Source organism: Sapajus apella, unplaced genomic scaffold (genome assembly GCF_009761245.1).
Source record: "Sapajus apella isolate SASKATOON/1434 unplaced genomic scaffold, GSC_monkey_1.0 scaffold6, whole genome shotgun sequence".
Lineage (NCBI taxonomy): Eukaryota > Metazoa > Chordata > Mammalia > Primates > Cebidae > Sapajus > Sapajus apella.
In genome coordinates, this window is record NW_022436946.1 from 45,111,843 (window position 1) to 45,137,785 (window position 25,943).

The following is a 25,943-nucleotide window of genomic DNA, read 5'->3' on the forward strand; positions in this document are numbered from 1 at the left end:
ATTTTTACAGAAAACATATTTCCTATGCTTGGGTTTGTTTATTGAGAATAGGAAAAGGGACTGAAAATATAGAAAAGCAAACTATTGTTTCTTTGTCACTGATTTTATTGTACCTATATTTTGGTGAAATAAATTAAAATAAAACACACAGGCATATACTAATACATACTCATGTTTATGTATAACAAACAGAAATTTTTTTAAGCATTGAAATATTTTAAAAAGTTTTTTATTGAGGTATAATTGACAAATAAAAATTATATATATTTATGGTACAATGTGATGTTTTGACTTATTTATACATTGTAAAATGATTACCACAATCAAGATAATTACATATCCTTCACCTTATTTAGTGTCTTTTTTTCTGTGGTGAGAACATTGGAGATCTACTCTCTTGGCAGTTTTTAAGTGTATACAGCATAATTATTAACTATAGTTACTATGCTGTGCAACTGAAACTTTCTAGGCTTTGGCTAACATCTTCCCTAATCTCTGCCACTGTCCCCCTTCCCTGTAGTCCCCAGCGCCTGGTAACTACCGTTCTACTTTCTAAGAGCTTGACTACTTTAGATACTCAAATAAGTAGAATCATGGAGTATTTATTGTCTTGTGATTGGCTTACTTAACTTGATGTTAGGTTTCATTCGTGTTGTTGCGTATGATAAGATTTTCTTCTTTTTAAAGGCTGTATAATATTTCATTGTATGCTTATACCACATTTTCTTTATCCATTCATTTGTTGAGGACATTGAAGTTACTTCTGTCTCTTGACTAAAGAGATAGAAAAGTTTCAATGAACATGGGTGCAAATATCTCTTTTAGATCCTGCTTTAAATTCTTTTGGTTATATACCTAAATGTGGGACTGTTGAATAATATGGTAGTCCTACTTTTAATTTTTTGAGGAAATTTCATATTATTTTCCGTAACAGCTTAACCATTTCACATTTCCACCAAGGGAACACCAAGGTTCCAATTCTACGACTCTTTGCCAATGCTTTTTTTTGGTGTGTGTGTGAGGGTGGGCATCCTAACAAATGTGAGGTTATTTCTCACTGTGGCTTTAATTTGCATTTTCCTGATAATAATAATATTGAGCATCTTTGTAAATGCTCATTATACATTAGTTGCATGTATTCTTTGTAGAAATCTCTATTCAAGTTCTTTTCCTAATATTTTATTGAGTTTTTTTTTGCTGTTGTTGAGTCGTAAGAGTTTTTTTTTATATATTCTGGATATTAACCTCTTATCAGATATATGATTTGTGAATACTTTTTCCCATTCCATGTATTGCCTTTTCACTCTTTTGTTTCCTTTGCTGTGCAGAAGTTTTTAAATTTGATGTAGACCCATTAGTCTATTTTTGCTTTCGTTGCTTGTGGCATATCCGAGAAATTATTGCCAAATCCAATGCCATGAAGCTTTTCCTCTGTGTTTTCTTGTGGAATTTTTACAATTTCTGGCCTTACATTTATTTCCTTAATCCATTTTGAGTTCGCTTTGCATATGGTATAAGTTAAGGTACAAATTCATTCTTTGCATGTGGTTATCCAATTTCCCCAAAAGGATCTGTTGAAGAAATGATCCTTCCTTCCTTTTGTAGCCTTGGTACCCTTGTTGAAGATAATTTGACCATATACTTGAGGTTTTATTTCTGGATTTTCTATTCTGTTTCATTTGTCTGTATTTCTGTTTTTATGTCAGTACCATATGGTTTTCATTATTGTAGCTGTTATGAATGGAATGTTTGTTTCTCCTCCAAATTCATATGTTGAAGCCCTAACACCCAAGGTGACTGTCTTTGGAGACAGGGCCTGTGAAGAGATTACAAAGGTTAAATGAGGTCATAGATATGGGGACCTAACTCGATAGGACTGCTGCTCCTACAAGGTGAGGAAGAGACAGCAGAGCTCTCTCTCTTCACACATGCACAAAGACGAGGTCATGGGAGTGCACAGGGGGATGACACCTGTCTGCAAGCCAGGTAGAGAACCCTCAGGAACTGAATGGGCTGGCATCTTGATCTTGGACATTCCATTCTTCAGAACTGTGAGAAAATAAATTTCTATTGTTTAAGCCACCTAGTGTATGGTATTTTGTTATAGTAGCCTGAGCAGACTAAAACAGTAGCCTTGAAACCATGTTTTGAAATCAGGAAGTGTGAGGCTTCCAGCTTTGTTTTTCTTTCTTAAGATTGTTTGGCTCTTCAGGGTCCTTTGAGATTCAAGGTGAATTTCAGTTTGGTGTTTATATTTCTGCAAAAATATGTCATTGGGATTTTGATCAGGATTACACTGGAGCTGTAGATGTCTTTGGGTAGGGTGGGCATTTTAACAATATTAAGTCTTCAAATCCATGAACAGAAAATATCTTTCCATTTACTTGTTTATTTCTTTCAGCAACAGTTTGTAGTTTCAGTGTATAAATCTATTACCTCCTTGATTGTTTATTTTTAAGTATTTTTTTGATATTATTTTAAATGGGATTGTTTTCTTAATTGCCTTTTCAGATTTTTCATGTTTAGCAATGCAACTGATTTTTGCATGTTGATATTATGTACTGTGAATTTTGCTGTGATTTACTAGTTCTTACAGTATTTTTGGGGGAGTGGACTCTTGGAGGGTTTTCTATACATGAGAACATGCCGTATGTGAGCAGAGAAAGTTTTCCTTCTTCCTTTTTGATTTGGATGCCTTTTATTTCTTCTTATTGCATACTTGTGCTGGCTAGGACTTCCAGTACCATGTTGGATAGAAGTGGAGAGAGTGGGCATCCTTGTTTTGTTCCTGAATGGTGAAAACTGGAGCAGGCTTTCCACTATTCACTATTGAGTATGGTGTTAGCCGTGGGTTGAGGTAATTTGTTTTTCCACCACTAGTTTGCTGAGTGTTTTTATCATCAAAGGGTACAATATTGCTGGTTTTGAATATGGAGGAAGAGTTCCATGAATCCAGGAATGTGAATGGCCTCTAGAAGCTGTAAAAAAGAAGGGAAAAGAGTCCTCCTTAGAGTCTCCAGAAAGGAAAGTGGCACAGGGCCAAAACCTTGTCTCAGACTAGGCAGACCTGTGCTGAACTTCTAACTCACAAAAATGCGTGATAATAACTTTGTGTTTTAAGCTACCAGGTTTGAAGTAATTAGTTACATCAACAGTAGAAAACTAATACATTATGCCCATCCACATTGGGTGGCTTTCTGTAAATGGGCAGACTCATGTAAAGTAATAGCCTCAATATACAGTGCTTCATGGTTTCAAACCACCGTTTGTGTCCATTCACCTGTCGTTTTATTTAGCCACGTGATTAATCTTGCCTACTGTGATTTTGCTAGGCTTTGGAGAAATTAGGTGAATAAAATGATATTTATCCCTTACCAGACACTTTGAGATATTTACTTTTATCTCCCTTTCTAAATCAAAAAAGTAGTTAGATCCTGATTGATAAATTTAGTGACTTGTCCAAGGTAACACCAAGAACATTCTCACTTCAAACGCAGAGCTATTTCCACTAGAAAGTCTTAGAAGGATAGGAGGTTATGTTTAGCTGGATGTCTGTTCTGATGTAACTTGAAATTGTATTGTCATTTCCTATCTGTTATATGTACATGGGCAAGCCACTTCACCTTTCAGCATTTACGTTTTCTGTGAAATGAGAGATAAATGTGTAAGCAAAGAGTCCAAAGATAAATGAGATGTAGGTACAGCGCTTTGACACATCTTGTAGGAAAGTGTTACAAATAGATGCTATGATCATGCCTGTTATTTTAGACCTCAGGATATTCTGGGTTATATGTATATTACCTTTAATACACATGAAATTTAGCAAATAAACATTAGTAGGTAGTAGCATCCATGCTATTAAATGCATGAAATAGTTAGAGCAGTAGATAGGTTATGGCCATAAAGAATGTTGACCTTAAGTATCATCTGCTTATTATCTCATTTGCTGAAAAATTATTTTGCATCATTATAATTCTACAGATGTTTCACAGATGTCTTTAAGGATATATTTCTGTGGGTTGTTATTAAGCTAACTTCTGTGTACTACAGCAGATTTCCATAGCATATTAATGAGAACATTATGGAATTGTAAATAAATACGTTTGTAGCTATCGAGATGAAGAGCAGAACTATAAAAATGGTTATAAAAATCTAATTAACATTTTAACAGTAAAAGCTTGCTGCCTTGATACTACAAGGGAATGGTCTCAGTCAATAGATAAAATGAAGAATTCCCAAGTGGGCTTAAGAGTAGATGAAATACAGCTATCAATATTTAACGGGATGTGTCAGATTTTACCACCATTTGAAAGGATGCAAATAGGGGTTACCATAGAAATCACCTTGACAGAAAACTGCACAAAATGCAACATAAACTATCCCTCAAGCAGCCTTGCAGGGATTGCTGTGATGCCCGACTATAGTCTTATTTTGTAATTGCTTGATAGTGGGAAACAATGCCTTGTTCTTGTGTGTGTGTGTGTGTGTGTGTGTGTCTGTGTGTGTGTGTATGCATGTATGCCCAACATAACTAAAAATTTATAAGAACAGTATGGAAATTCTACAGGCAGGTATCTTCATATTTCTTTATATCATAATTACTCTTTGATAAAGCTATAAATGCCAAAGTTATTTACAGCTTTAACAAGGTATTCATCATAGCCAGGTTGCTGAAAGACAAAGCAACTTTGGAGATGCTCTATTTAAATTTAATATTCTATTTTACATTTTAGTGGTAATATTCTTTTGTGTCATGGCTCTGAGATAAATAAGCATTGCATTTTAGCAACCTGACCTTTCACCAATTAGGCGAATTTTTTCCCAGACACAACCTTCTGTTGTTGAAAAAAAACAACGCATTTTTTTCTTTGAAAAAAATTAGCCACACATACTCTCCTGTAACTATTCTACAGGTGCAACACAGGCACTAAGCTTAAAAGAAATTATTTCACAGACTCTTTCAGCAAAAGGAGATGATATTATAAGTTCCCCTACCCATTACAAATGGGTGCAATAGAAATGTGAGGTTGCAATAGGAATTTTAAAAATAATTGTTATTTGTTAAACCAAAGGGAAAAAGAAGCAATTTTAGACATATGAATGTTTAAAAAATTGTAATGGTTATCCAGAAAGGTGAAGAAAAAAATCTGACACCATTTTTTTCTTCAAGTGACTTATATATGAGTTGAATGAATATCATTTTAATATTAATAGAATAAGCATAAGGATTATCAAACAATAAACAAAAACCCTCAAGATCCACTTTATGATCCATTAAAGGGAGACAGAAAGAGGAAAAGAAAATGGAAATACTTATGGGAATAGATAGAATGGGCAATAGAGACAAAGAGAAGCCATGAGAAGGGGGAGTAAGGGAGAGATATAAGAAGATTTTGACCAGAGACAGACGACTGTGCTGGGACAGACACATGAAGCCAGGTGGAGACCCCTCTCCACAGCTTTCCCTGAAAATATTTTACAGATTAAAAAAAATAGGGGTCACATCTCTCAGAGGTCTGTAAACACTATACATAATTGAGAAAAAGAAATAGGCCATTTCCCCATCAGATTTAGAGCATTTTGTTTCTTTTTTTTGTATTAGGCCTTAGGTTTTATTCCCACTGGTCTAAAAACTCTTAACATTTTTTAATCTTCCCAATTGAAAGCTCCTAACCACAAAGGATCGAAAGACATAAAGAAACTACAAAGAGAAACTGACAAACCTACAAACACAGAACGAGGTTTAAAAGATTTCTTCCCGCAACACAGAACAAACAGCTGGAAGAATTGAAGTGAGAAAGAAAAGGAGATTTGAATAACCTATTGAAAGCTTGATTTAATAAATATGTATAGAAGCTTGTATCCAACGCCGAGAATGAACATTGATTCAAAGTACATAGAGATTATTTTCAAAATTCACTTGGGCAAGGCTACAATAGAAATCTCTACAAATTCCAAAATGTCAACAGCATACTGCTTCTCAATCACAATGTAATAATATTTTAGAAATATGAAAAATGTAATTTTTTTTCCTGATTATCCTGCATGATTTCTAACATGCAGGATAGTCGGGAAGAAACAATTTGGGTACAGCAACAAACAATTTGTGTGTTGAAGAGGAAATTAATTAGAAATCAGGAAATATTTATCACTCAATAATTACTAAAGCATTATGTATCAAAATTTAGTGGCTGCAGTTAAAATAGATCTTAAAGAGAAATTTATAGTCTAAATTTCTATATTAGGAGTATATAAGCACTTGAAATCACAAGGTAACTATTAAATTTGAGGTACATAAAAGGAAAAAATTGTAAAACTGAGGAATACAGAGTAAAGGAAATTAAAGAGAGGGTAGCAGAAATTAATGAAATAGAAAAAAAATCCCCAAATAAAAATCATTAATAAAATTAAAGAGTTTCCAAACAAAATTAGAGGGAATGATGAAATAGACAAACATCTGCTAAATCTGATCCAAAAGATAAACAAGACAGGCTCAAATAAAGGCTATTATTTGTAGAAAAGAAAATATTGTAAATATAAGTAGAGATTCAATAATTCAAAGGATGACTGATAAGAAACTTGATGCCTTTATATTACAAAACTCAGAAAAAAAGGAAAAATATAAGCAAACCAACAGTGACTTAAAGAGAAAATGATAACAAGGAAGAAATATCAAAGTTGTTAAAAAATTCCATTTGCCTATCCAAAACATCAGGCACAAATCAGTTTTTGGAGGCTAGTTTATTAGTATTATTTAGCATATTAACCATGAATATCTTATACAAACTTCTCAGATTATATTACAAGAGTAAAGCTACTAAATTCATTTTATGAGGTTGATATCATCTTGACACTGAAATTATAGGAACGGATTAAAAAATAATAAGCCAATTGTACTTATAAAACTAGATGTGAACACTCACAATCAAATATTAATAAAGAGAATCTAGTAATATATTAAAAATAATACGTCGTGATTAGATAGGTTTTATTCCAGGAATGCAAGCATGGTTTGACATTTGAAGATTTATCAAAGAGCACCTAGTTAAAAATGAACTGGACATTAATATTTATCTTTACTGTCTCCAAAAAAACACATGAAAATTTGGCTGATAAAAAAGAAAGTTTAGACTCATGGGAACAGTTAATGAGAGAGGCGATAACATAAGATGAGAAATGCCAGTAAAATTTTGGAAGCACAGAAGCAAATGAATGAATGGTTATGAATTTAACAGATTGTTGGAAAGCAAGGAAGAAATCCAGGAAGAAGCAATCCAATTAAGAAGATGAGCCTTAAAAATCTCAAAAATTGGAGGCATCAGACACTTGCAGAGTCAGGAAAATTGGTTTAAAGACCATTAAGAAGCAAAACCACATGTTACCTTCCCTGCCCAGCACAACTGTACAGCTATCCCTCCACCACAGCAGAGGACTTCATATTTGCTTGCAGGGTTTGAAAGAGATGTACTCTCCACTCATAGACATAAGGCCTGTCTGAAAGATTGGGAACAATTATGAAAATGGGACTGCATGTGAGAATCTTAATCCCTCTTTTTTGTTTTTGCTCAGAGAACCCTGTCAGCCAGGCTTACATCCCTCTGGGTGGAAGATGAGAAGATTCATTGATAGGGAGACTGATCACTGTTTGCGAGTGTGTGTGTATGTGCATGCAAACATGTGTACATGTGCATATGGTGCACATGTGTGTATGTGTATTATGTAATTACTATATGCCAAATAGGCACACTTAATATTATCTAATTTAATTTTTATCTGAGAACAGACTGGGGTGAAAAAAAATGAAGGAAGAAGACTGCTGATTAGAGAGTCTTGTGACAAAATATGAGAAGTAATTGAAATAATTCCAAATAAGTATGAGAACATTTATTTATTCCTCCAACAGGCAAATATTGAACACATACTATATGCAAGGTCTTTAACAATATGCCTAATATTGATTTTTGAAAGAATTATTGACATGATCTTAGCAGATAGGAAAAATTGAGTGGATACTGACTTCGTTATCCTTATGAAAACTGATTAAAAACAGATTATTATACATTTTGGGAAACTGAATATTACTGATGACCCAATATTACTACTTTTCTATTAAAAGGTAATGTAAATACAGTAAAGCATAAACTTTCATGTGATTATATGGTTTTAAAATAATGAATCACAAATTAAGCCAGTTATTTCTATATAATACCACTTTATTTGAATCCAAAGAATTGAAATAATTTTTTATCATTAATACCTTTTATTTATGGCTAAGTGACACTGTTTACAATTTAAGGTGAGTCACAAACATGATCTTGTTGGCTCTCACAACAAACCTTTGAAGTATTTGGAGGAAACAGCAACAACTTTATTTGCGGATGTTAAAACAGTTAGAGTGGCACTTTTAAGCTTTGGACTTGAAATTGAGAACGTTAAGTTGGGATCTTAGCTCTGCTGCAATTAGCACTGTGAGCTTGGGTGAGCATTTACCCCATCTGGACCACAGCATTCTTATCTATTACATACAAGCTTTAAAATTCTGTTTTTCATGGCATTCTTGTGTATGTAATCTGAGAAAGAAAACTTCACTCATTAGGAAGTGTTCCAATTGGTACCTAAACTATCATTAAAAATATTTTTTTAAGTTTTAAAATTCTGTAGTTAATTTAGTTTTGTCCCCTCACCCTTTTCTTCTTTCTCCCATTCTTCCAAAAATTACATTTAATAGATTATAGGAAAAAAAGGTCCTGAGAGAGCAGCTTCTGGGTTGCTTGATTCAGCCACTCAGTGATGACATCATTGGAACTAACATTCTTGTCAAATTTTCACTTCTCTGTCCTCAGCATAGTGACTAGGTTTTGACTAGTGCTCCTCCTGGTTTCAAGAGAGCTGTGACAGTTCAACTGAAATGTGGAAACATGACAACATCCAGCAGAAGAGAGACAGCTTTTCCTTAGGTCTCTTTGTATGTCTCTTTTCTCTGCTAACTTCTCCTCCACTTCTCGTGTGTGATTCCATTGGCTAGAATTCCTTCACATGTTGATGCCTAACTGATCCCTGGCAAGGAAAATGGAATCACAGTGAATAGGTTAAGCTAGTCAGAACCCATCCCTCCCCTCCAGAGCTGGGGCCAGAGCCCTTCTTTCCTGCTACAAGTAACTTGGGGAAAATGGTGTCTTCATGTGGTGCTGGCTTCATTACCTGCTCTATTGCATCTTTAGATGCTGCTCCTTTGGTCTGAAATTTCATTCTCAATTTTGTGTCAGAATCTCTTTATTCATCGTTCAATATACATCTCAGTTGTTGTTTCTCAGGGGCTCATAATGATGATGAATAAAACCAACATAAGTGTGTACACTCAAGTTTAAATACTATTTTAGAAATAGTTTTCACCACTTGAAAATAAACCCATGTTGCAATAAAAACAGATCTAAGAGTATGAGAGCAATAAAAAAAAACCAATTGATTAGATATCAACTATTGCCAATAATATGTAATGGAAAGCAAATATTCTTGTTATTTAAAAAATCTGAATCACTGAAACATATCATCTGTGCTTACTTGGAAGGGAACCAATTACCCTTAAGGTTTTCAAAATGAGGAAGTACAGAACTTTGAAACACTCCTTCCATTATAATGATGTGGCAGTCTTCAATGGGGATGTGCAAGTCCACTCTGAGTACAGTGGGGAGCAATGTGGAATGTGTGGGGTAGATACTGATCACCTCAATGGAGATTCTTAGTGGAAACCTGGGTAGAGTTGAAAGAGGGAATAAAGAAAGAAGACTATTTATTTATTTATTTAATTATACCTAAACAGGATATATAGCATCTAGGAAACGGCATATCCGATACTTCGCCTAATATAATCAGTATAAATGAAGAAACACCAGCAGATTCTTGTTCTTCACTTCTTTTTCTCTTAAGCTATTGGCAAGGACGTGGTCTGCACTGAGAGACAGAGGAATTCACTGGCAACGCTTGTGGCTTGAATTGGGATCATAGCCATTGTGACAGGTCTCTTCCATTAAAAAACCATCTCTCAGTTACATTTAAATCCTGTGGTGGTGTTGTATTTGTCAGGATAACACTCAGAGATAAGGTTTGTCCTTAAGAGGGGAATTATTCTGGAAACTGGTTAACACAATTTTGAAGGTCAAGAAGTCTCATGATACGCTGTCTGTAAACTGGAGACCCAAAAATCTGATAGGGTAATTTGGTTAGAGTCTGAGGCCTGATAACCAGGAGAGCCAGTGGTAGACCTCCCAACCTGAGGTTGAAGAACCGAGAACTTGGAGGGGAGAAGAGGAGTTGGGTGCTGATGTAAATCCCAGGGTCTGAAGTCTCAAGAACCAGGAGCTCTGATGTCCAAGACCAAAAGAAGATGGATGTCTGCCTCAGCTCAAGAACAAAGGGAGTGAATTAACCCTTCCTCTGCCTTTTTGTTCTATCCAGGCCCTCAACATATTGGATGATGCCTGCCCACATTGGTGAAAGCAGATCTTTACTCAGTTTACTGATCCAAATGCTAATCTGCTCTGGAAACATGCCACAGACACACCAGAAATAATGTTTTAACATCTCTCTGGGTATTCATTATCCCAGTCAAGTTGACACATAAAATTAACCATCACAGGTGTGAAATCATCTGATGCATGAGTTAGAGACGGAGATTATGGTAATCTTTTCCAGGCTGCCTTCTCTGATCCTTCACTACCGTGAATACAACCCCTTTTCCCTCTGTGTGTTCTCTGACTACTGCTACTTTGTATTGCCTTTCAATTTTTTGCTTATGAATTTTTTTCCAATTTCCAAAGGATTGTGAATGTGATGGAGTCCTCCTCACTTTTCATCTTTAATCTCAAGTCTTTAATGCAGTGGGTGCTGTACAGGCTAATTTGACCATGCTCCGTGACTGCATCTAATCAGCTAAACAGAGGTAGCAAGAAAAACATACAATGATAATTACTAGCTTAATGTTAAATTTATAACCACAAACCTCAGAGATGGCTTTAACTGCTGCCCCCACCCCCCCAGCCTATTACCTTTCCCTGGCAATTCACTAAGTAAAAGATTTTATGCTTCATTTTTTGAAAACCTCTAATACTCCCACTATCTTTTATTCTCAGCTGATGACCCTGCTTTTTATTTCACTGAGTAAATGGAAGTAATGGAAGAGAATTTCCACATGCAACCCAACAAAATACTCCAAATTATCTATGTCCTCATCCTGAGCATTCCCCTCTCTTCTAATGGATGGACTATTGCTTAAGCACACTCGCGCTTTCTAGTGCACAGGATCTTATCCATTTCTGTTAAGGATATCAATCCAAAAATGATCCATCTCTGCATCATCAATATTCCTCTCTATAGTGAACCTTTATCAGTAGCATACAGATGAATATGTTGTCATATCTTCCATTAGGGTAAACCTTTTTCTCCACATTCTGCTCTAACCATTGCATCATTTATATGTCTCCATTATAACAAAACCCTTACTCGTAGAAATTGTTGTCACTTCTTGCTAGCTCCATTTCATTTCTCTCCTAAGAAGAACAGATTTCTGTCTCCTTCTCACCACTGAAAGAGTACTTGTAAGGTTACTCCTATCAGCTGAATAGCATCCTCATTATGCTCAATCTACCAGCTGCACTTTTTACACTTGATCATCCTTCCTCCTTAAAACCCTCTCATTTCTAGTTTCCGAAATTCAGCTTTCTCTTGTTTTCCTTTTCCCTGACTGGCTGCTCCTACTCAGCCTCCCATGCTGGGTTGTCCTCTTTCCAACTTTAGTTAGTGAGAGTGCTTCAGTCTATGTCCTTGGGCTACTGTCTTTTCCAGCAACACTCACTTTCTAGGTGTCCTATTCAGGCTCATGCCTTCCGTCTTAGCTTGGGCTGACTATAACAAAACACAAAAATAAATGAATGACAAGCATTTAATTCTTGAAGCTATGGAGACTGGAAAATCCAAGATCAAGGTGGCACAGATCTGCTTCCTGATGAGGGCTCTCTCCCTGGCATGTAGGGCATCTGCCTTCCAACTGTCTCCTCACATGGCAAAGAGATAGAGAGGGAGAGACCTCTGGTCTCTTCTTTGGGGGCACACAAACATTCAGTGCATAACAGCTCCTGTATGTATATTTCCAGTCTAGAATCGTATATTTAACTACCTATTTGAAACTTCCAAGAGAGTTTCTGACTGACATTTCAGTCTTAAGAGTGGAACTTCTGACTCTTTTGCAGCCCCGAAACTGTTCCTCCCACAGCCAGCCACATCTCAGTCAATGGTACTTCCATCATTCCAGTAGCTCATTCCAAAATCTTAGTGCACCTTTTATGGCTCTGTGTTTATTGCTTTGTATCCACCACCAAATATGTTTAGCCTACAGTTGAAGTATCTGACCACATCTCACCAACTGAACCACTGCTACTCTAGTTCAAGATACCATTACCTCAAGCCCGAACCATTGCAATAGTTTTCTAACTAGTCTTGCTCCTCATCTTAGCAAGTCTATTTTTCAAACAGCTGCAAGAGGGAACCTTTAACAAATATGTTAGATTATATCACTTTTCTGTTCACAATGCTGAAATTGTTTCCCATCTTAATCAGAATGAAATCCCTGGCCCCTCACTACTTTTCCAATCTCATCTCCCATGTTCTCCTTTTGCTCCAGCCACACGAATCTCTTGGGACTCTTTGGGGAAGCCAAGGAAGCATCTGCAGCAGGGAATTTTTTCTCTGCCTGAAATTGTCTTTTCCCACAAAAGCATGACATATTTTCTCCTTTATTGCAGCTCCTTATTTAAACATATTATTATCAGAATGTTTTCCCAGCCAAATCTGTACAACATCCAGCCCCCTTTTCACAAGCCCCTACTTAGTTTTTCTTCTAAGCCATTTTTCTCACCTAGCATATGTATTTTTCATTTTTTCAAAACTTTACTAGTTTTTAAAATTTTAATTCTTTAAATTTAAATGGATGATTTATACTTATATATATTTATGGGGTACAAAGTAATGTTATGATTTGTGAATACAAGGTGGAGTCATAATATTTTTTTTTTTAAAGACAGGATCTCACTCTCTCACCGAGGCTGGAGTGCAGTGGTGCAACTATGGTTCACTGCAGTCTCAAACTCTTGGGCTCAAGTGATCCTCCAGCCTGAGCCTTTTGAGTAGCTGGGACTACAGGTGCATGCCACTGTGCCCAGCTAATTAAAAACAAATTTTTTTTTTTTTGTAGAGATGGAGTCTTACTGTATTTTCCTGGATTGGTCTCAAACTCCTGGCCTTAAGTGCTTCTCTTGCCTCAGCCTCTCAAAGTGTTGGGATTATAGGTGTGAGACACCTCACCCAGCCAATGTGAAATAATTAAATAAAGCTACTTAACATTTCCATCACCTCAAATACTCCTTCTGGCTGCTACTACCAAAATGGACTCGAGACAGAGCCTCTTTCCCCAGTCCAGAGAATACAACTCTGCTGTTTGACTGTTCTCTGTTTCTGGGATGCTGCTCTGTTTAGGCCTAGGGAGTGGGCCCCACATTTTGTGCAAGCCCAAGAAGCACAGGCTCACTTGTAGCAGGGGTGGAGCTAACACAAAAATAGTGAAAAACACGTTCTTCAGGGGCAAATGCACTGGGCCCAGGTAGGGAGAAGCATTGCTGCATCTACAGTAGTGGAGAGAGGGATGAGCAGGAGATGATCCCCGCTCCATTTTCATTCCCAGCTGTTGGTGCTTCTCCGTTTAGCTATTCGCACTGCACCCACCCCACATTTCCTTTGTTCCAGGGGAGGATTTGGTGGGCACACTCTTCCCTTCCTTTGCGGTGGCCCACACCGAATGCTGTATCTCCAGCAGTCCTGCAGCTCCCTGAGGATGCACTCGTCCTCTGTGCTTTCACAAGTTAGAGCAGCTTGCAGGGTGTATTTGTGGGACATCTGGTGATGTGTCTGAGGGCAGAGATTCCCCAGACAGGCCAGTGGCCCACAACAGGTACACAACCACTGTGGCACTTATTGTTTCAGGTCGGTTCTGAGAAGATTGTGGGCTTGCCTATATGAGCTGGCTATGTCATTTGGTTCTCTGTCCCTAGGAAGTTCCCAAATTGCCACTGATTGTTTACCCTGAGGTCAAAGGGGATCCACAACAGTTTATGGTCAGCAGAGTGTTGCAGGGGTGAGCAGAGCAGAGCTCTCCCATCTATCCTTCCACTGGACTCTGAGTTCCTCAGGGGTCAATCTCTGCCAGACTCTCTGCTTTCCCCTTCTGCACCCCAGCTTCTTCCCATGGACACTCCAACAGTTCCTGGCTCTCTTCCCTAGATTTTTCATTCAGAACATGTTCAATCACTGGTAACCTTGATTTTTCTGAGAAGAACTGGCTTCCAAATGTCCATAGTTAGCCTTCTTGAAAACAATCTTTTATAATATTTAAAAAATATGTTTAGGTGTTCCAATGTTGAGAGCATATATATTTACAATTATTATGTCTTATTGATGAATTTATCCTTTTGTCATTATATAATGCCCTTCTTTGTCTCTTTTTATAGTTTTTGACTTAAACTCTATTTTATGTGATGTAAGTATAGCTATACCTACTCTCCTCTGGTTACATTTCCATGGAATAGATTTTTTCCTTCCCATCACTTTTGGTCTGTGTGTGTTCTCAAGACTGAGATTATTCTTTTGAAGGCAGCATACATTTAGGTTTTATAAAAATTATTTTAGTCATTCTATGTCTTGTTATTGGAGAATTTAATTCATTTACATTCAAGATAATTGATAGGTAAAAACTTACTATTACCATAGTGTTCATTGTTTTTTGATTGTTTTGTAGATATTTGTGTTTCTTTGTGGCCTTATGGTTTTCTGTAGTGGTATGCTTTAAACCTTTTACATTTTTGTTTTGTGTTTACACTAAAGATTTTTACTTACGCGTTACAATGAGGATTATGAAGAATATCTTACACTTACAGCATCCTATTTCAAGTTGATAAGAGCTTAGCTTTGATTTCATGAAAACAAAAACAGATCAACAACAACAATCTCTCTAGTTCTTGGTAACAAAAACTTGGACTGCTTTTTTCATTGCTCTGTTCTGTGCACTTTGAAGAATGCCTAGAATGTAACTGGTACTGAATAAATATTTGTTTAATGATTGAATGAAGGAAGCATTGAATGGCCATATACTTGATGCAGCCAGGGATTATGAATTGGAAAGTAAAGCATGACATTGTAAAATCAGGATTATTACAGTTGGAAGGGAACTTGGATTTTTCAGTTGAATTCCCTTTATTTTGAAGATAAAGAACTTAATTAGTTCAAGATTACATAGCTAGAAGCGGAGATAATTCTAATTTGTAGCTATCTGCAACCTTCATTCTAGTATTCTTTTTATACATCATACTGGGCCCTGGATTATTATTCTTGTTCCTGGTAGTATAATTTTATTGAGGGCTCTATAATTCAGTCAAAACTTCTCAATGTAAATTTTAATTGAGCTGATAAGACTGTAATATATAATGCATACATTTTCTTCAGATTGTCTCAGACATTATCTTGCTAACATTACCCATCATTTTTTTCTTTACTTTGGTATGATTTTCTTTATCTAATGTCAATTACCTTTTCCCCTTCTTGCTCTACTCTGCTGCCTTGTCTATTACCATAATTTCTTCTACTATTTTTAATTGTGATGACCCCTGAATCTTCAACCCAAATCTTTCTGAGCTCCAGACTCACCTAATAGAGATTTGTGCTCGGGTATCCACCACAAATTAAAGATATTTTAAACTGTACTTCATCTTTTTCTGCCTTTCTTCATCAGGGTCCCCAGGCAAACCACCCTTCCCTCTAACAACACTGTTATTCTTCCTGCATTTCATGCCCCACAGATGATGTCACTGCCAATTAAGTCCAGGTAAGCAGCTCTCTGGAAATCACTCTCAAACATTTCCTCTTGCCCTTTATTCATGTTGAATCCGTTGCCAAATCTGCATTCTCCTTGCTCATAGATCTCTCTTCAATTTATTCATCTCTTTCTATCCCATATACCTTATGCACTGAATTAGTTTCTCCTATATCTTTTTTTGATCGCTGCAATAAATCTCTGATATACTTTCCTCTGGTTTTCCACAGTGTTGCCACACTATTTGAAAAAGCAAATCTTGTTATGATTCTCCTCTCCTTAGAATTATTTGACAATTCCCTATCGCTTCCAAGAGTAAAATCTTGATGTCTTAATGTGACATAAAGTACCCTTTATGATTTGACTCCTGCTAACCTTTGTAGGCCCACCTCCTTGCTCTTCCTATCCTCTCTTCTTTCCAGCAGTGCTGAAACCTGGAAGTGTCTGGTTTTCCCTGCACTCCCACTGTCTCTTAGCTTTTGCTTGACTGCTCTGCCCACTCTTTCTTTTTGCAAAAAAGATGCTGTCTCTTTCAAAGATCCTCTATAATTTTCCTCTTTCTCCCTTAAACTGGGTTTGATGCTGCTCTTTGGTGTTCTCATTGTTCCTATGTAGGCATCCCTAATAGCATCACTAAAGTGCACAGTTGTAATAAGGTTACCTATTGAACATGTCCATTAGACTGTCAGATTACCTATTGAATTCTTCATTGAAAGCTAGACTGTGTCCATATCTCTTGTTTATTGAGCATTTAGAAGAATGCCTGACATATGAGTGCTGGTTGTACAAAAGACTAAATAAGATGTGTGCAGAGTAATGTCTGCTTATATGTGCACAGTCACCCAGCATATTTGATGATAATGAGTGTTAAACTCATCATTCCACCACTGACATGTATTAACTTAGGTCTGGCCTCATTAACAACGCTTTCCTGGTTTTAATTATAATTAATATAATCAAATTGTGGTTGCCATTTTTGTAGCACTCAAATTTTATATATACTTAAAAATATAGTTAAAAATTTTTAACCCCTTTTAAAAAACAATTTGTGAAATTATTATTATTACATTTCTACAAATGAGAGAACTGAGGAATGAAGGGAAACTGACTTATTCAAGCTCACACACATAGTAAATCATGAACCAGGAATTTGAATCCAGTTTTTTGGGGTCTTTGTTAAGAGTCTTGCAAGCATCTCTATTTTACTCTACGTACATTATTTACTTTATTTATAGCACATAAAAGGTATATATGTTTGCTTTGTATACTTCTCAGTAGTCTAGAGAATAACATTCCAGAGGAAAAATTCCTCTACCACCTCAGAGTATTAGAGCAAAGAAAAACTGATAATACTATATGATAATGTTTTCATTTAAAAGATGGTGGGAGAAGGAAGAAGAAAAAAGATGAGAGAAGAAAGGAGAGTATATAAAGGGAAGTATTTTGAATCTTAAGGGATGCATTTGTTCAACCTGTGAACAGTTTGAATTGTAAATGCAAAATTGTTCTTAATGGAAATTCAGCAGAATTTAACAATTTCTCACTTTTTCCCCCAAGTTGGTTTTTTAAAGTTTCTTATTGTATTATACAGAATGAAATACCCAGTCACTTAAAGACACCTACTCTGGTGATATTTGAGAACAACAATGAATTGAGCGCCAGAAAACACATAAGAAATTCTATTCTCATGACACTTTTTTAATGACATATTTGCAGGCTCTAAGAATTATTCAAGCTTCACATCTAAACAAATGCTTAAGCCTTTGATGTATTTTTAGTTGTTCGATAGGTTAAATCAGCATTCTGTATTATTTCTTCATTTCTATTTTTCTTTACAGTTGATATTGCCACCTAGGACCTAATTTCTAGCTACAAGGAAGGGCAGCAGGCTTTCAGCCACTGCTACAATCAATGCTAATGTTACTCTTTAGCCCGCTAGAAATTGGACCTGGGTATCTCTGGAGCCCCAAATCCTCGGGTCAAAACACTAACATCTCCCAGCACACAGCCCAATCTTATTTAACCCTGCTTCTGGGCATAGTGCATTTTAAAACTCTTTCACTTTCTTGAACAGATCTCCAACTGACTTATGCTGTGGGCATGGAGTTCTTTTTATTTTCATGTAAGAGAAAGTAGACTACAAGAAGCAAGCAATAAGTCAACAAGAATTGAATGTATGCATACACACTGAAATAAGTGGTGCAGAGACCTTATCTCAATTTATTATAGATGCAAATGGCTGATTACAAATTGATGCTATGGGTAATTTAGTTTCAAATATGTTTAGTAACTAAAGTGGAGGTACAATTTCATATTTTGAAGTTTTAAATTTTAATTACTGACAAGTCATCATTTTAGAATAAAAATGAATTTAGAAAAAATCTTTAATATAAGAACAGCTTCAATGGTCTTCTTTAACATTGAAAAAGGTATCATTGGCTGTCATTTCTAACTGTTAGGAACAGATTAGGTATTTGTATGTTGACCGTAACAATAAAAAACTAAAAGGTATAATCCATGTTCTAGTTGTTTTAGTTCATTTTCTTTTGCTATAAGTGAATATCAGAGACTGGGCAATTTGCAAAGAAAATAAGTTTATTTTGTACTGTTAAAAAGGCTGGAAAGTTTAAAAGCAGGGCCTCAGAATTGGGTGAGAGCCTTTTTGCTGAGTCATAGCATGACAGTGAGCTTCACATGGTAAAAGGACAGGAGAATGCTGGTTCAGTTCTCTCTTCCTCTTCTTATAAAGCTACGAGTCCCGTAATGAGGGCCACATGCTGATGACCTTATGTAGTCCTAATTACCTCCCAAAGGTCTAACATCCAACCACTATCAACCTATAAGTCTGGAGATTAAGTTTCCAACACATGAAATTTGGTGGACATATTCAGATCATAGCAATGGTAAATGAAGTCCTCTCACTGGCTTTTCCAACCATTACCACCAGATTCATTTTTATATTATCTAGCATTTGCAATTCAGTTAGCTAACATTAAAAGGAATTGGACATCTTTTCCAAGGAGAAGTATGTCAATCTGGAAGATTGTTTAGACATATACTTCTAAGAGCAACTGTTTTAAATATGTTATGCATGAAGATTTCCTGATTCTGGCTTCTATGGTTGCTAATGACAGAAATTTTCAAGTGTATGAGTTGTATTATGATGCATGTCTTATCAATCAAAGAGTCTCTGACTGAAGTACAGCCATTTTGAAGTTTGGAGCCCCAGAAGTTGAAATAGAGAAATAGTATTGTCCAGTGATTATAACATGGAAGTGCAAATTAACACTCCATTTATGATTTACTCATTTAATAAGGACTATTTATAGGATATTGTGGATCTCAGGGCATCATTTACTCAGCATTTTCTCTGGTAGGCTTTCCATCTATGACTTTACTCCCTTGGTCACAACAGTAGATGGTTGCCCCAAGTAGAGACAAACAATCTTTCTCACATAGGAATTGAGCCTAGAGAAAAAGAAGGAAGGATGGAAGGAGTGGGAGCTAAATTACTTGATGACATCATCTCCATGAATTCCTGCTGCAGAAATTCTTGGAGATGGGCTGATGCTTGCTCTTCTTGAAGAGAAAGAGAAAATTTGTCTCCCATTTAAAATTTCCTTGAGATAACTGGGTCTGTTTCTTTTGGCTGAAAATGAAGGCTCTGAACTGATTCAATCTATTTGATACCTTGAAAACTATTAAGATATGTAATTTACACAGAATTGTGAAATATTTTAATTCACAAGAAATATTAACCTGCTGAAGGTTATTGCTATAGAGGGCAATTACTAATGGAACTGGTTCTAAGCAAACTTGTAAAACAGGCTAAATTTATCCTGAAGTTTTCAGTCTCTCCTTTCTGGACCTTTCTTCCCCTCCCATCTCCCTCAAAAATGTTTTATTATTTCTTTTAAAAGTCACTAAGTGTAGAGTGACCTGATAGATTAGCTAGGACAGTCCCAGATTATGTTTATTGTACTGGTGTAATTATTAACGACACATCCCTTTACTCTCAAAAGTGTCTCAGTTTATGGCCACTCTACCTAAATAATGTTTTTAATAGGTTTGATAGATACTTTTATCATGGAGAAAAGTTGAGGTGATTAAAATTATGAGGAAATATTGAATTTTCCTATAGTCTTAATTTTTTTTTTTAAGCCGAGGTCTCCCTTGGTTGCCCAGGCTGGAGTGCAGTGGTGTGATCATAGCTCACCGTAGCCTGTAACTTCAAACTCTTAGGCTCAAGTGATCCTCCCTCCTCAGCTTCCCAGGTAGCTAAGATTACACATGTGTGCCACCATGCCTGGTTAATGTTTCTGAATTTTTTTCTTTTTCTTTGTAGTGACAGGATCTCACTATATTGCCCAGGCTAGTCTTGAACTCCTGGATTCAGTGATCCTTACAGGCATGGACCACCATGCCTGTCCAAAAAAAAAAAAAAAAATTAAAAAAAATTTTTTAAAGAAAATGGCATACTGTTTTGAATATACCATTTCAGTTATACAACATGAATAGGCTCTAGAGATTTTCTTTAAAACATTGTGCTGATAGTTAACCATACCATACTGTACACTTCATAATTTAAGAGGTAGGCTGGGTGCTGTGGCTCATGCCTGTAATCCCCAGCATTTTGGGAGGCCAAGGTACATGGATCACCTGAGGTCAGGAGATTGAGACCAGCCTCGTCAACATGGTGAAACCCCGTCTCTACTAAAAATACAAAAAATTAGCCGGGTGTGGTAGTGGACACCTGTAATCTCAGATACTCAGGAGGCTCAGGCAGGAGAATCGCTTGAACCTGGGAGGCAGAGGTTGCAGTGAGCTGAGATTGTGCCATTGCACTCCAGCCTGGACAACAAGAGCAAAACTCTGTCTAAAAGAAAAAATTAAGAGGTAGATATCATGTTTAGTGTTATTACCACAATAAAAAGATAGCAGGAAGTCAGAGGTGTTTACTTATTTACTTGACCTAATGGTTTCTCCCACCACCTATACTATTTTTTCTTTCAGTAGTCCCTTCTAGGCTTTACTTATATTTCTAAACAGCCTAGATTATTTATTGTCATATTATTTATCACTTAAAATATTCATATATTGTACCCTATCTTATTAGCCCTTTAACCTTCTCTCACTTGAACCTAGAAAAACACCAAAGCTGGAGACAGCCAAACATTCCCTTCATTTAGTACAAAGATCTTGGCCGCAGTGCACTGCCAGCAAAAACACCATTTTATTACATGCAAATGACACAATAATAGAGTCTCTAACTATCACCAGGCTCTGCCAGTTGATTCCTCTTATGTATCAAAAAAGCTCCCTCCATCATTCCCCTCCACAATCGTTTCCAACTCTTACTTTTCTTTTTAACCCCCATCTACCATTCCTTCCCCCATCTCTTGCCCCATTTTCATTTCCTTCCTCACAGAGAAGATGGAGACCATCACGCAGAAACCGTCTTTATGTCACCTCACGCTGAACGATCTACTCAATGTTGCTATCTCTGGATTCATCTCCAATACCCTTCCTTCCCATACACTTGGGGGAAAAGGGAATTCCATTTTTGAGTTACATTCCTTTATTTAGGAACCTTGCTCCTTCTAGTATCCTTTCTCTCCTGTGTCTACCATCTTTCTCTTATTATGACATTTTCTCTTTAGCATACTTTTAAGTGTTTACACTCCCAGGTCTGCAAGTTTCAGCTGTTCTAGAGACTCAGTTCTCCAATGCCTGACAAAGTCCCTCTCCTCCACCACTTTCCTTATCTCTGAGTGCATTGCTCTGGTCTTCTCTTGTTCCTCCAAGAAACTTTTTATCCCCTGACTCTGCCTCAGTCTGTGATGGGTACTGCTACTCAGTGTCCTCCCATGTTATAGGCATATATCTACCCGTGTGGAAGTTGTTTAGTAGTGTGCCTTTCCCACTATATGATGAACTTTCCGAGAACAACATCTATCATTCATCTCTACATTGCCAATGGTATACTTTAGAGTGCTGTTATTCGCCAATGTGATATAGCATCCATTTCATGAAATATTTCCCTACACATTCACCTCAGTGAGCTAAAATACATCATTATAAGAAGACATGTCTGCAGAACACTTAGGATAACAAAAATTTATTTCCCTTTCCTCCAAGATGAGTCACTGTCAAGGTGGGCTCTATAAAATTAATAATGAATATCAGATTTAAGCAAAAGAGTAAGAATGTGGAACAGCAGAAAAGACAGACAGGTAAAGGAGAGAACACAAAAGTTGACTAGAGTCTTCAAGTAGAAGAATAAAAACTAACAGTTATATAGTGCTTCCCACACAGTCCTCCTTATATGTTAACTTACTCCTCAGGCTGTAGACACTGTTATTAACTGAATTTTACAAATAAAGAAATTGAGGCTTAGGTTGATAAGTAACATGCCCAAGGCTACATAGTAAGTAGTGAAGCTGGGATTTGATTCCAGACAGACCAACTCCAAAGTCCTCACTCTTAACAATCTATTCTCTAAGCCTGTAACCTACACAGCACAATTGCAGGGCAATGAAATTGTATGGTCCAATAAGTAATTCAATTATTGAAATTGCTAAAAACAGAATTTAATGTGAGCCCTTTTTGCGACTGAAATCTGTGAAGAGTATCTTCATCTCATGGTAAGTTGGTCTTATTTTCTTTGAATTTTTTTGGTGCTAGCTTTAGTTATAAACATGTCAATATTTTTACAGGGTTCAATAATAGTTATTTAAGAAATGTGACTTTGAAAACATAGAAGGTCTAGTTATTCAACCATCAAATTGTTAAGTATTAAAAAAAGCAAAAAACTTTCTTTAGGACAATGTTTCCATTTAAAATAGTTGGAACTGGTGTCCTTTAAAAAGCACACATATTTGCTAATCTGCAAAGTAAATCTACTTGTTTCCTCTCTGCTTTAGTGGTTTTTCTGTATTAAATGTGCACAAATAGAAGAAACCACAGCGCCTCCAAAATGCTGCTGCTTAATTCTCCTGTACTGTTCTCTGTATTGAAGATGTCTACCTAAACAGATTTCATGAGCTTTGTGACATTTTGACTTCAAAGAGTGACTCTTGAATTTTTAATCACCTTGCTCAGGAACAACGTTTTATTGGTATGCCTTCCATTTCTCCTTTATGTAGAAAAATTGTATGCATTTTTACTAAGTCATCGATTTCTACTTGAAATTCTATCCTCAGTTTCATGCACACATGGCTTTATAAAAGTGGGATAAGTTTTTTGTGCTTCAGGGACTGTTCAGTGAAAGCAGGCTCCAGCAGAGCTTTGTCCATATCCGGCAAATGCCTGCTGTCAGATACTCCCTTCTCCTCTGTTTGACATGATGGAATCCCTTACAAACATGTCGATTTAGAGCAGCATGCTGCATACTAAATTATGAAAACAGTATTCGCATTTTAGCATCAAAAAAAGTGGACTCATCATGTGGTATTGTTCTGAAGTGAAACCTTGGTGATGAAATGAGAAAACAAGCCTATCCACCAGTTATCTCAATATTTTGAAGGCCATGGCATAGGGTGGATGTTTGACTATTGCTGTGGGATGGCAGATTTGCTGTGATTTATGTTGATCTAACTATACGATTTTGGTTTTGATGACAGATGTTATCAGAGTAATATTCGGCTTTGTATTGTCCTTGGGGTAAAAATGAATCTGTGTAGAATTGAATAATATGGTAGTTGTATTTGTTAATTAAAGTTGCTATGCTTTGTACTTTATTTCAGAGCATCATGCCTGAGCAGACATAGAAAATAGCAATTACTTTAGCAAATGTGATACTGGCCTGCAGGATTCCTGGCGTGTGGTGAGCCTCTATACATATAGGGAAGGGAAAGAATGGGGTTGCAGGCTGGGGTCTCACTTGTAGGATGTACCTGTCATTTCTGGAAATCAATAATGTCTTACATGTGCATTGTTCACACTCTTAATGCACAATATGCTGGCTTTAAATATACTAGAGTTAAGTAAAGTGGATGTGTCTGTGACAATCGTAAGATGTGCAATAATTCTCTCATTTTTCTGTGATTCAACAATTTAGCCATTTCAAATCTTTATGATAACATATGGAAGATTCTAACTTTTTGTTTCACATTGAGACCGAAAATACAGAAAAAAATTGTTTCAACATATACCCAGTGGAAGGGGGCTTAATGATACACAACAGAGATAGCACATGGGGAGTGAGTACTCAGGAATAAGTGTCCAGACATTTGAAATAACCACACTGTGCTCTTTAAGGTTAGTAATGCAAAATGAACTTAACAAGAGCTTCTTTGTCCAAATTGTTTTGTATATCACTTAAAGGTTGATCTCTTAAATATATTTTAATCATGTCATTATGCTAAGAAAACAATATAAATTGCTTTTTTGTTGCTATAGGATTTTGGGCACGTGTCACACTGATATTCAAGGTCTTTCTCAAACAGGCTGAGGGAATCTAATTCCTTAGGTAGCCTCTCTAGGTCTTAGCTTTTGGGTTTCTGCTAAAAAGCCTCTGCAATTTCATGCCCAATTGGAAACCTTTCTAGACTCTATTTCTTACCAATTGTCAGTAACAATTGTTGACATTTTTTGAGGACTTATTTTGTGTCAGATATTGCACTGAGTGCTTTACATGGATTATCACATTGACTTAACACAAAAACCCTGTACAGTAGGTTTTATTATTCCCCTACAGTGGGAACATTGTTTAGGTTACAAAGCTAATAGGCTGCAGGGTCCAGTCTGACACTAGATTTAAAGCATGATCTAAATCTAAATCTAAATCCCTAAGCTGAACTACTTTCACTTTGCTTCAGGTTTTCTATTCCACAACTTTTTTTTTTTTTTTTATTTTGCCTAACACTAAACTCTTGGCTTGCTACCTTGGTTGGGATAGCCGTCTGGCTTTCTATTTGGTTTTACATTTGAGCCCTGACTTGCAGCAAACTTGGATTCACATTTCCTAGTCCTTCACCTGCTCCACTTTCTCCAGGTCGGATCTGCCCACTGCTTCCTGCTAGGGGTGCCCTCTCTGCCAATCTCCTGAGGAAACATTATATTAAGTCATCTCTGCATCATCACATTCATTGTCTTTTTCTTTTATCTGCCTATAAGTTTTGGAAATTCGTTTCACCTTCAATTCGATAAATTCTGCTTCTGTGGTTTTCTGAAAGCAGGATGATTCTGTTTCTACTCCTAGCTAAGTGTCCTCTTTATCTATCTGCTGGACTTTTATTTCTTAAATGCATACACTCAAGGCTCTGACCTTTCATTCTCTCTCTTTACTTCCTATTCTCTCTCTTTGTAAATTTCACCCATTCCCATAGCTTGCTATTGTGTTTAGGTGGATGAGTCTGAAATCCAGGACTTCTCTCAGGATCTATCATGCAGTATCTGGCTTTTAGTTGTCAGCTGTTTCTATCTCAATGCCCTATTTCTAGATCCCCACATTTAATTTCTCCCCTTTGCCTTAAACCCACTCCTCCTTTTGACCCCTCTTTTTATTTTTGTTTCTATTAATGTTCATACAAGTATTTCAGATAAATTGACTGCAATTTCAGTATTTTTTGGATTCTATCTCTCTTATATCCAATAACAATCATAAATAATTAGTAAATGCTTATTGTACTATTACTGTATGCCAGATAGCATTCTAAAATTTTACTTGGAATATCTTAATTAAATACTTAAATTATAAAGTAACTACCCATTGTTATTCACATTTTATGGCAGAGACCTCTTGAGTCATGGTCCAGTTAATATCCTGGTCACCAGCTCTCCCTTATCCATCCCTTTCTGTCAATGGTATTGACAGCAGTAGTTTCTATTGGTATTTCTCTGAGCTTGAACTGGTCTTTTTTCCTCTAGACCTCCCTCCTATCAACAATACATTCTACTACATACTTGCTGATGAATATTATTCCTAAAATCTTACTTTGATAATGCCACTTTCTGGCCCCAAGACTTTTCATCACTTCTCTTGTTTTACATATTAGAGTCCAAAATTTTTCTCCTATAGTTGAACCTA